At 41.4% G+C, this 13,338-nt stretch overlaps 1 protein-coding gene and 1 long non-coding RNA gene across 2 annotated transcripts in view; one reads left to right on the top strand and one right to left on the bottom strand.

The window, feature by feature from the left end:
• LOC146696716 (uncharacterized) overlaps positions 1-13,338 on the top strand; it is a 69,005-nt gene that overhangs the window by 35,487 nt on the left and 20,180 nt on the right. The gene's annotated exons all lie outside the window — the stretch shown is intronic.
• Positions 1,228-2,434, bottom strand: LOC146696720 (uncharacterized). The gene is made up of 3 exons (XR_014923113.1): positions 2,173-2,434; positions 1,585-1,810; positions 1,228-1,249 (listed from the first exon to the last, which is right to left on the bottom strand). It is a non-coding gene; the product is annotated as an uncharacterized LOC146696720 (long non-coding RNA).

A 13,338-nucleotide genomic window follows, 5' to 3' on the forward strand; every position in this document is an offset into this window, starting at 1 on the left:
AGAAGCCAACAGGGGAGGGACTGTCACAAAGTAACCAGTGAAGTTACAATACAATAAACAGTACTCAACACCTTTTTTCCCTTGAGTAGTTAAAACCTTTATTCAGCAGTACACTAATTTTCATAGCTGTTGTCCACACCCTTGGCTTTGCCAAAAGACACAATTCAATCTTTTGTCTCAAACTCAGTCTCACCTTCGTTTCACAGCCTTACAACTTATTCATTTCAACAGTGTGACCTCAAGTTTGCCCCCCGCTTCCCCTTCACACATGAAAACAAAAGACAGCCATTGATAGTCTCTACCACTAACTGTCTCACCACACCTATTTCTGAATTAAAAATTACCCAAAGTGACCTAAAACATGCCACTTTGGGTCAAATGTGAAAAAATATATTAATCTAAGAAAACTTAGCATTATTATAAAACATCTGTCACAAGTCTTCGTCTGTCTGAGTGGTGACCTCTGTCACATCTGAACAACACAAAAACAAAGGGGGAAAGGTGAGGGGTTATACTTTTCTACATCACTGGTTGTTTGTTGTTGGCTTTAAACAAAATAACCAATAATTATTACAACAATTAAGCAGCATTACTCAATTTCTTCCTATTATATAAAAATGAAGCCAATATCTGGATGAGCTCTAATTACATGAATTAGCCGTGATATATGCCAATATGTCAATATGTATGAGAAATACAATATGTCAACATAATTTAAAAAACACAATCAATGAAGATTATTCCAGAGTCTCGGGCATGCCAGGGCATGTCAGGGTAAACTTCATTCAACTACAGAGGATACTTGCAGTCAAACTAAAAGAAGCTGTCAAAATGGACAGCAAAGTTGCTTTCATGTTTTAATTAAAAACAGTCTGGAAACACAACAAACAGTAGTCAAGACCTTTTTTCCCCTTTAGTAGTTAAAAGCTTTAATCGGCAGGGCACTAATTTCCACATCTGTAGTCCACATCTTGACCTTCTCAATAGACAGTTTTAACAGCTTCTCCCCCCCCCCCCCCCCCCCCCCCCCGCTTCCCCTTCACACATGAAAACAAAAGACAGCCATTGATAGTCTCTACCACTAACTGTCTCACCACACCTATTTCTGAATTAAAAATTACCCAAAGTGACCTAAAACATGCCACTTTGGGTCAAATGTGAAAAAATATATTAATCTAAGAAAACTTAGCATTATTATAAAACATCTGTCACAAGTCTTCGTCTGTCTGAGTGGTGGCCTCTGTCACATCTGAACAAAACAAAAACAAATAATATTTTTTGACAGTTAGTATTTATAAACAACTTTAACAAATATACATGGGTAAAACAGACATTTGCATATATCTAATCCTTATAAAATCACAAATGAAGAAAACAAAACATGATACTAATCATGGATTTAATATTTTCTCCAAATGATTTATCATAAACTAAAATAAATAATTCGCATTCATGTTTATTTGTATGTAGACAGTCGTTCAATAGTAATTCATAGAGTATTTTTTCTAAGTCCCATTTCTTAAAATAAGACACTGAAGCCAACATTCACTGTTTATACCATCCAAACAATACATTAAGACTTACCATCACGTGCGAATGTAATCGAAGCTTGCAATGCATCCAGCTCCTGGGCAGTGTTATTCAGCATTTCTTTTTCAGCATCCAGCTGTTCTTTTAAAACAGAAATCTTTCTTTCGGCTGCACGCCTGAGCCGCACCTGCCGAACCAAGAGGTCCATTGCCTTGGCATGAAGTTGCAAGCACCTTGTATATAGATCCTCTCTGCTGACCCCTGGGTCCAAGCAGGCATACTGAAATTACAAAATATTTTGGATCATAACAAAATTAGAAAACAGTTATTCGCTTCAATCTATGCTGCCGCTACAATGTAATGTTTGTAGTGCCAGATCACAACAACAGCTGTATAAAAGTCTCAGCTTAACCTTGTGCCATCCTTTAAAAAACTTACGTTGATCACCCTGGGGACCCAAAAAGGCCCCAGTATGGCACAAGGGTTAACAGTGACTTATATGAAAGAGCAAACAAACAAACAAACAAACAAACACAAGAAACACTAAACACAGCATCCTGCCCAGCTCTGTAACAGGTAATGTAGCGTAAAAACAAATTTTTCTACACTATAAATAAAATTTAAGAAATATTTGTTACTTACAGTTGATAGTTGAAATTCTTGACGCAATGATTCAACTTCAGGATCATTAATCCCAGCAAACTTCGTTGGGGAAGCATATGCCATTCTCTATTTATGATAAAGTATGAGGTTAATTAGTTACATTTTACACAACATTCAAACAATATACAAACATGAGAGCATCAAAGAGACTTTACTTACACATAAACATGTAGTTAGTTCACAATAATGATCAGTAATGCAATTACATTCATTCAAAAAACACAAAACATATATATAAATGGTAAATGGCCTGTATTTGTATAGCGCTTTACTAATCCCTAAGGACCCCAAAGCGCTTTACACATCCAGAATGAAGGTGTAAATTAGTCAATGTATGACATTAAGATAATGCTCACCAACTCTTGCTGTCTGCTGCTCAAATTTGCTTAAAGAAAAGGATTGAACGCACAACAAATCACAGCTATGTGAAAAATTACAATTATCCTCTTACGCTCTATAGCCACCAGTACTGTGGCTCAAGAGTTATGCAAAAACCTCCATGCAAATATCACGTAGTATCCACAGAAGCCTTATAATATTAGCTAAATGGTCATATAAACCATTTCTAAAACTACCAAAGACAGCAGAAACAAGCATGATTGAAATAGCAGTTACTAAACTGCTTAAAATCTGCTAAACACACATAAACCAGCCAAAAATGTTCCACACTTCATGTATTTCATTATATTCATGTTGTGCTTTACTTGTAATAAGAAATCAGTGGCTAATTACCCGGCCTAGCTTTCACAGATTTCAGTCTTTCAAAAAAGACCACAAAATGGCTTAATGGCCCAAATTCACTAAAACAGAAAACCAAACCAAAGACTTTTCACCGGTACCCCTCCCACAAACAATAAAAAAATAACTTAAATACAAAGTAAATTCTGTTACTGAAATTTAAAATGTGGTTTTACACCAAAAATAAAATTCAATTTACAACAAATAAAACTTACCAAGAATTGCACAAGGGCAGGGTTTTTCAAAAATAATCTCTTGTGATGTTTGTTATAGTGGTCTAAAATAATGTCCTCGAATCCTCAGAATGTTAAAATCCAAAGCTCTCCTCTTCTCGTTTGCTAAAAGCAAAGTGGCTTAAAAACCAGTGGCACAGGTATTTATTGAAATCATGAGGGACATTCAAAAAACTTCAAATGATCTTTTGTCTCAGTCTAACCTTTTCAACAGTGTCACTTGCCCCCCCCCCCCCCCCCCCCGTTCAGGGAAACGGGGTTGTCATGGTGGCACGTGGAGTTTCAGTCACTCGCCAAAAAGCAGTAATCTGCTGTCACTCAAAATCAAAATGTCCAATATGTCCCAAAGCTCGCAGGCGTGATGAGACTCGAGCTCGGAAATGTTTGTTATGCCATTTGTCAGTAATGGTTAGAGCGCCACCTAGTGGGACGACTATAATCATGGTTCAATGAGATGAAATGTTAGCTGGTGGTTAAATGCATGAATTCCATCAATGTGACATCACATCGGACGTGCTGGTTTTAGGTGTTGGGCGTGGCTCGACACGCCGGGGTGCGAGGGCCCTCATAACGCTGCTTGCAGCTTTAATTATTATTATTATTATTATTATTATTAGGGCCCGAGCACCGAGAGTGCGAAGGCCCTATTGTATCTGCTCCGTTTCTTATTATTATTATTATTATTATTATTATTATTATTATTATTATTATTATTATTATTATTATTCACCCCAAACAAGGGCCTTTTTGAGGGCCTAAACATGCTCAAAAACTCATGAAATTTTGCACACATGCCAGGTCTGGTGAAAAATTTTGTATTTTAATGGTTTTACATATGAGCACTGGGAAATGGCTCTACAGCGCCACCTATGCCTTGTTAAATGCAGCCCTACGACCACATGGTTTGAGCTACATGTATGAAATTTGGCACACATGTGTATCATGCCAAGACGAACAAAAAAGTCTGTGGGCCCATTGACGCAAACCCAACAGGAAGTCCGCCATTTGGAAGAGAAGGTGACATTTTGGCTCTAATTTTGCCATTTCCATGCCTCGAACTTTTGCGAACTCCTCCTTGGGGTTTGATTTCATAACCTTCAAATTTGGACAGTGTCAACTACACCCTTGTGCCATGTTAAATTGCGGAGCTTTTGAGTTTTCACAATACTATGAGGCCGTGGCGCCATGGCGAATTTCGATGACTCGCCATCAAAATCTTATTGCCTCTCATTTTGTCATACATTTTCTGACCTTGACCAAAGTGAACACATATGATAAGGCTCCACCCCTGAACATATTTCAACTGCCATATTTGACGTCAGCGACAGCGCCACCTAGTGGGAACAGGAAATGTCATGTTTTACACTTTGGGGTACAGTATTGTGATGGGTGACATCTGCAGCCTCAAATTTCTCCAGGAAAGGCGTAAGGAGTTGGTCTTGGGGTACAGTGAAAACTGTGACTTTTCACGAAAGGGTGTGACCTCAGCAGCATGGCGAACTTTGATATCTCGCCATGAAGAAACAAATTAGTATAACTCCATGAAATCCAGTCTGATTAGTACCAGACTTTACAGGCATGATATCAGACCCGCCCTGAACAAATTGATGTGCCCATTGTCAGGAATATGAAGAGCGCCACCTAGTGGGAACAGGAAATGTCAAGTCTTACACTTTGTTGTACTGATTTTCACAGGTTCATTGTGGATACCTCAAAAGCGGTGAATGTCACCGTCAGTCCTTCATGATGCTGCAGTGCGAAAATTGTGACTTTATACTGAACGGTGCACCCTGGTGGCAACGCTGTTCACCATGAAAAATGAAGTGGTTTTTGAGGGGCTTGGAAAGTTTAAAAAGTCTTGAAATTTGGCCCACACCTCCAATGTGCTTAAGGCTTTGTTGTTATGTGATCATTTTCATTGAATATCCCAAAATGGCTCCACAGCGCCCCCTACAAAATTTCAAAACCACAGCCCCAGCTCTGTGTTTTATGTATGAGTCTGAAACCTGGTAAGCTTATAGGAGATATCAAGATGTACAAAAAAGTCTCTTGGAGCAATATCCCAAATACAACAGGAAGTCAGCCATTTTAAAATTAATGTGCAATTTTGGCAACATTTTCCCCTCTTTCCAGGCACCGTTCTTTGACGAACTCCTCCAAGGGATTTCATCATATTGAACCAATCTCCAGTGTGTGGAATCTAAAGACCTTTGTGATGTTAAATTGCGAAGCTTTTTACGTTCAGGGAAACGGGGTTGTCATGGCGGCACGTGGAGTTTCAATCACTCGCCAAAAAGCAGTAATCTGCTGTCACTCAAAATCAAAATGTCCAAACTCTCCCAAAGGTCGCAGGCGTGATGAGACACGAGCTAGGAAATGTTTGTTATGCCATTTGTCAGTAATGGTTAGAGCGCCACCTAGTGGGACGACTATAATGATGATTGAATGAGATGAAATGTTAGCTGGTGGTTAAATGCATGAATTCCATCAATGTGACATCAGATCGGAGGTGCTGGTTGTAGGTGTTGGGCGTGGCTCGACGCGATGGGGTGCGAGGGCCCTCATAACGCTGCTTGCAGCTTTAATTATTATTATTATTATTATTTCGGCAAATGAATTGGCCGTTTGAGGGCCTAAACATGCTCGAAAACTCATGAAATTTTGCACACGCATCAGGTCTGGTGAAAATTTACGTATTTTAATGTTCTCAGACATGGCCAGGGAAAATTAGCTCAGTAGCGCCACCTAGAAAAATGAAAAACGCGAGCCCCCGGTATGGGTATGACCTACATGTTTGAAAGTCGGTACACCTATATAACGTTCAGAGTCGAACAAAAAAGTCTATTATGGCAATGTCCTAAACCCAACAGGAAGTCCGCCATTTTGGATTGAAGGTGACATTTTGGCTCTGATTTTACCATTTCCATGCCTCGAACTTTGACGAACTCCTCCTTGGGGTTTGATTTCATAACCTTCATATTTGGTCAGTGCAGACTACACCCTTATGCCATGTTAAATTGCGGAGCTTTTGAGTTTTCACAATACTATGAGGCCGTGGCGCCATGGCGAATTTCGATGACTCGCCATGAAAATCTTATTGCCTCTCATTCTGTCATAGATTTTCTGACCTTGACCAAAGTGAACACATATGATAAGGCTCCATCCCTGAACATATTTCAACTGCCATATTTTACATCAGGGACAGCGCCACCTAGTGGGAACAGGAAATGTCATGTTTTACACTTTGGGGTACAGTATTGTGATGGGTGACATCTGCAGCCTCAAATTTCTCCAGGAAAGCCTTAAGGAGTTGGTCTTGGGTTACAGTGAAAACTGTGACTTTTCGCAAAAGGGTGTGACACCAGCGGCATGGCGAACTTTGATGTCACGCCATGAAGAAACAAATTAGTATAACTCAATGAAATCCAGTCTGATCAGGACCAGACTTTACAGGCATGATGTCAGACCCGCCCTGAACAGATTGATGTGCCCATTGTCGGAAATACGGACAGCGCCACCTAGTGGCAACAGGAAATGTCATGGCTTTAATTTTGTTGTACTGATTTTCACAGGTTCATCTTGGCCACCTCAAAAGCGGTGAATATCACCATCAGTCCCTCGTGATGCTTCAGTGCAAAAATTGTGAGTTTAAACTGAACAGCGCACCCTGGTGGCAATGCTGTTCAACATGAAAGATGAAGTGGCTTTTGAGGGTCTTGGCAAGTTTATAGAGGCTTGAAATTTGGCACACACCTCCAAATGGATGAACGCTTTGTTGGCATGTGATCATTTTCATTGAATAGCGCGAAGTGGCTCCACAGCGCCCCCTACAAAATTTCAAAACCACAGCCCCTGCTCTGTGTTTCATCTATGAGTCTGACACTTGGTAAGCTTGTGTAAGATATCAAGATGTACAAAAAAGTCTCTTGGAGCAATATCCCAAATCCAACAGGAAGTCAGCCATTTTAAAATTAATGTGTAATTTTGATGACATTTTCCCCCCTTTTCAGGCCTCATACTTTGACGAACTCCTCCAAGGGATTTCATCATATTGAAGCATTCTTCGGTGTGTAGAATCCAAAGACCTTTGTGTTGTTAAATTGCGAAGCTTTTTCCGTTCAGGGAAACGGGGTGATCATGGCGGCACGTAGAGTTTCAATCACTCGCAAAAAGCAGTAATCTGCTGTCACTAAAAAACACAATGTCCAATCTCTCCCAAAGGTCGCAGGTGTGATGAGACTCGAGCTTGGAAATGTTTGTTATGCTATTTGTCAATAATGGTTAGAGCGCCACCTAGTGGCATGACTATAATCCTGGTTGAATAAGATGAAATGTTAGCTGGTGATTAAAAGCATGAAATCCATCAATGTGACATCACATCGGACGTGCCGGTTTGAGGTGTTGGCAGTGGCTCGACGTGCCGGGGGTGCGAGGGCCCTCATAACGCTGCTTGCAGCTTTAATTATTATTATTATTATTATTATTCACCCCAAACAAGGGCCTTTTTGAGGGCCTAAACATGCTCAAAAACTCATGAAATTTTGCACACATGCCAGGTCTGGTGAAAAATTTTGTATTTTAATGGTTTTACTTATGAGCACTGGGAAATGGCTCTAGAGCGCCACCTATGCCTTGTTAAATGCAGCCCTACGACCACATGGTTTGAGCTACATGTATGAAATTTGGCACACATGTGTATCATTCCAAGACGAACAAAAAAGTCTGTGGGCCCATTGACGCAAACCCAACAGGAAGTCCGCCATTTGGAAGAGAAGGTGACATTTTGGCTCTAATTTTGCCATTTCCATGCCTCGAACTTTAACGAACTCCTCCTTGGGATTTGGTCCTATAAGCTTCAAATTTGGACAGTGTCAACTACACCCTTGTGCCATGTTAAATTGCGGAGCTTTTGAGTTTTCACAATAGTATGAGGCCGTGGCGCCATGGCGAATTTTGATGACTCGCCATGAAAATCTTATTGCCTCTCATTTTGTCATACATTTTCTGACCTTGACCAAAGTGAACACATATGATAAGGCTCCACCCCTGAACATATTTCAACTGCCATATTTGACACCAGGGACAGCGCCACCTAGTGGGAACAGGAAATGTCATGTTTTACACTTTGGGGTACAGTATAGTGATGGGTGACACCTGCAGCCTCAAATTTCTCCAGGAAAGCCTTAAGGAGTTGGTCTTGGGTTACAGTGAAAACTGTGACTTTTCGCAAAAGGGTGTGACCCCAGCAGCATGGCGAACTTTGATGTCACGCCATGAAGAAACAAATTAGTATAACTCAATGAAATCCAGTCTGATCAGTACCAGACTTTACAGGCATGATGTCAGACCCGCCCTGAACAGATTGACGTGCCCATTGTCGGAAATACGGACAGCGCCACCTAGTGGCCACAGGAAATGTCATGGCTTTAATTTTGTTGTACTGATTTTCACAGGTTCATCGTGGCCACCTCAAAAGCGGTGAATATCACCATCAGTCCCTCGTGATGCTTCAGTGCAAAAATTGTGACTTTACACTGAACGGCGCACCCTGGTGGCAACGCGGTTCAACATGAAAGATGAAGTGGCTTTTGAGGGGCTTGGAAAGTTTATAGAGGCTTTAAATTTGGCACACACCTCCAAATTTATGAAGGCTTTGTTGTCATGTGATCATTTTCATTGAATAGCGCGAAATTGCTCCACAGCGCCCCCTACAAAGATTCAAAATATCAGCCCCTGCTCTGTTTTTTATCTATGAGTCTGAAACTTGGTAAGCTCATGGAAGATATTAAGATGTACAAAAAAGTCTCTTGGAGCAATATCCCAAATCCAACAGGAAGTCAGCCATTTTAAAATTAATGTGTAATTTTGGCGACATTTTCCCCTCTTTTCAGGCTTCATACTTTGACGAACTCCTCCAAGGGATTTCATCAGATTGGACCGATCTGAAGTGTGTGGAATCTAAAGACCTTTGTGATGTTAAATTGCGAAGCTTTTTACGTTCAGGGAAACGGGGTGGTCATGGCGGCACTTAGAGTTTCAATCACTCGCCAAAAAGCAGTAATCTGCTGTCACTCAAAAACACAATATCCAATCTCTCCCAAACGTCGCAGGTGTGATGAGACTCGAGCTCGGAAATGTTTGTTATGCCATTTGTCAGTAATAGTTAGAGCGCCACCTAGTGGGACGACTATAATCATGGTTCAATGAGATGAAATGTTAGCTGGTGGTTAAATGCATGAATTCCATCAATGTGACATCAGATCGGACGTGCTGGTTTTAGGTGTTGGGCGTGGCTCGACACGCCAGGGTGCGAGGGCCCTCATAACGCTGCTTGCAGCTTTAATTATTATTATTATTATTATTATTATTATTATTCACCCCAAACAAGGGCCTTTTTGAGGGCCTAAACATGCTCAAAAACTCATGAAATTTTGCACACATGCCAGGTCTGGTGAAAAATTTTGTATTTTAATGGTTTTACATATGAGCACTGGGAAATGGCTCTACAGCGCCACCTATGCCTTGTTAAATGCAGCCCTACGACCACATCGTTTCAGCTACATGTATGAAATTTGGCACACATGTGTATCATGCCGAGTCGAACAAAAAAGTCTGTGGGCCCATTGATGCAAACCCAACAGGAAGTCCGCCATTTGGAAGAGAAGGTGACATTTTGGCTCTAATTTTGCCATTTCCATGCCTCGAACTTTTGCGAACTCCTCCTTGGGATTTGGTTGTATAAGCTTCATCTTTGGTCAGTGTCAACTACACACCTGGGCCATGTTAAATTGCGGAGCTTTTGAGTTTTCACAATACTATGAGGCCGTGGCGCCATGGCGAATTTCGATGACTCGCCATGAAAATCTTATTGCCTCTCATTTTGTCATACATTTTCTGACCTTGACCAAAGTGAACACATATGATAAGGCTCCACCCCTGAACATATTTCAACTGCCATATTTGACACCAGGGACAGCGCCACCTAGTGGGAACAGGAAATGTCATGTTTTACACTTTGGGGTACAGTATAGTGATGGGTGACACCTGCAGCCTCAAATTTCTCCAGGAAAGCCTTAAGGAGTTGGTCTTGGGTTACAGTGAAAACTGTGACTTTTCGCAAAAGGGTGTGACCCCAGCAGCATGGCGAACTTTGATGTCACGCCATGAAGAAACAAATTAGTATAACTCAATGAAATCCAGTCTGATCAGTACCAAACTTTACAGGCATGATGTCAGACCCGCCCTGAACAGATTGACGTGCCCATTGTCGGAAATACGGACAGCGCCACCTAGTGGCCACAGGAAATGTCATGGCTTTAATTTTGTTGTACTGATTTTCACAGGTTCATCGTGGCCACCTCAAAAGCGGTGAATATCACCATCAGTCCCTCGTGATGCTTCAGTGCAAAAATTGTGACTTTAAACTGAACGGCGCACCCTGGTGGCAACGCGGTTCAACATGAAAGATGAAGTGGCTTTTGAGGGGCTTGGAAAGTTTATAGAGGCTTGAAATTTGGCACACACCCCCAAATGGATGAAGGCTTTGTTGTCATATGATCATTTTCATTGAATAGCGCGAAATTGCTCCACAGCGCCCCCTACAAAGTTTCAAAATATCAGCCCCTGCTCTGTGTTTTATCTATGAGTCTGAAACTTGGTAAGCTCATGGAAGATATTAAGATGTACAAAAAAGTCTCTTGGAGCAATATCCCAAATCCAACAGGAAGTCAGCCATTTTAAAATTCATGTGTAATTTTGGCGACATTTTCCCCTCTTTTCAGGCTTCATACTTTGACGAACTCCTCCAAGGGATTTCATCAGATTGGACCGATCTGAAGTTTGTGGAATCTAAAGACCTTTGTGATGTTAAATTGCGAAGCTTTTTACGTTCAGGGAAACGGGGTGGTCATGGCGGCACTTAGAGTTTCAATCACTCGCCAAAAAGCAGTAATCTGCTGTCACTCAAAAACACAATATCCAATCTCTCCCAAACATCGCAGGTGTGATGAGACTCGAGCTCGGAAATGTTTGTTATGCCATTTGTCAGTAATAGTTAGAGCGCCACCTAGTGGGACGACTATAATCATGGTTCAATGAGATGAAATGTTAGCTGGTGGTTAAATGCATGAATTCCATCAATGTGACATCACATTGGACGTGCTGGTTTTAGGTGTTGGGCGTGGCTCGACACGCCAGGGTGCGAGGGCCCTCATAACGCTGCTTGCAGCTTTAATATTTTTTTGATTTTATTCTTATTCATTTTTTAATCTTCTTACTCTATTTATATTTATTAGGGCCCGAGCACCGAGAGTGCGAAGGCCCTATTGTATCTGCTCCGTTTCTTATTATTATTATTAGGGCCCGAGCACTGACAGTGCGAAGGCCCTATTGTAATTGCTCTGTTTATTAGGGCCCGAGCACTGACAGTGCGAAGGCCCTATTGTAATTGCTCTGTTTATTATTATTATTATTATTATTATTCCGGCAAATGAATTGGCCGTTTGAGGGCCTAAACATGCTCGAAAACTCATGAAAGTTTGCACACGCGTCAGGTCTGGTGAAAATTTACGTATTTTAATGTTCTCAGACATGGCCAGGGAAAATTAGCTCAGTAGCGCCACCTAGAAAAATGAAAAACGCGAGCCCCCGGTATGGGTATGACCTACATGTTTGAAAGTCGGTACACCTATATAACTTTCAGAGTCGAACAAAAAAGTCTATTATGGCAATGTCCTAAACCCAAAAGGAAGTCCGCCATTTTGGATTGAAGGTGACATTTTGGCTCTGATTTTACCGTTTCCATGCCTCGAACTTTAACGAACTCCTCCTTGGGATTTGGTCCTATAAGCTTCAAATTTGGACAGTGTCAACTACACCCTTGTGCCATGTTAAATTGCGGAGCTTTTGAGTTTTCACAATACTATGAGGCCGTGGCGCCATGGCGAATTTCAATGACTCGCCATGAAAATCTTATTGCCTCTCATTTTGTCATACATTTTCTGACCTTGACCAAAGTGAACACATATGATAAGGCTCCACCCCTGAACATATTTCAACTGCCATATTTGACCTCAAGGACAGCGCCACCTAGTGGGAACAGGAAATGTCATGTTTAACACTTTGGGGTACAGTATAGTAATGGGTGACATCTGCAGCCTCAAATTTCTCCAGGAAAGCCTTAAGGAGTTGGTCTTGGGTTACAGTGAAAACTGTGAGTTTTCGCGAAAGGGTGTGACCCCAGCAGCATGGCGAACTTTGATGTCACGCCATGAAGAAAGAAATTAGTATAACTCAATGAAATCCAGTCTGATCAGTACCAGACTTTACAGGCATGATGTCAGACCCGCCCTGAACAGATTGATGTGCCCATTGTCAGAAATACGGACAGCGCCACCTAGTGGCAACAGGAAATGTCATGGCTTTAATTTTGTTGTACTGATTTTCACAGGTTCATCGTGGCCACCTCAAAAGCGGTGAATATCACCATCAGTCCCTCGTGATGCTTCAGTGCAAAAATTGTGACTTTAAACTGAACGGCGCACCCTGGTGGCAACGCTGTTCACGATGAAAGATGAAGTGGCTTTTGAGGGTCTTGGCAAGTTTATAGAGGCTTGAAATTTGGCACACTCCTCCAATGTCACGAAGGCTTTGTTGTTATGTGATCATTTTCATTGAATATCCCAAACTGGCTCCACAGCGCCCCCTACAAAATTTCAAAACCACAGCCCCAGCTCTGTGTATTATGTATGAATCTGAAACCTGGTAGGCTTATAGGAGATATCAAGATGTACAAAAAAGTCTCTTGGAGCAATATCCCAAATCCAACAGGAAGTCAGCCATTTTAAAATTAATGTGCAATTTTGGCGACATTTTCTCCTCTTTTCAGGCTTCATACTTTGACGAACTCCTCCAAGGGATTTCATCATATTGAACCATTCTCCAGTGTGTGGAATCTAAAGACCTTTGTGATGTTAAATTGCGAAGCTTTTTACGTCCAGGGAAACGGGGTGGTCATGGCGGCACTTAGAGTTTGAATCACTCGCCAAAAAGCAGTAATCTGCTGTCACTCAAAAACACAATGTCCAATCTCTCCCAAACGTCTCAGGTGTGATGAGACTCGAGCTCGGAAGTGTTTGTTATGCCATTTGTCAGTAATGGTTAGAGCGCCACCTAG

The sequence above is a fragment of the Copadichromis virginalis genome, linkage group LG12 (assembly GCF_057382275.1).
Source record: "Copadichromis virginalis isolate Kocher_CV1m ecotype Utaka linkage group LG12, C_Virginalis_male_GT1.1, whole genome shotgun sequence".
In the NCBI taxonomy this organism is placed as follows: Eukaryota; Metazoa; Chordata; class Actinopteri; order Cichliformes; family Cichlidae; genus Copadichromis; species Copadichromis virginalis.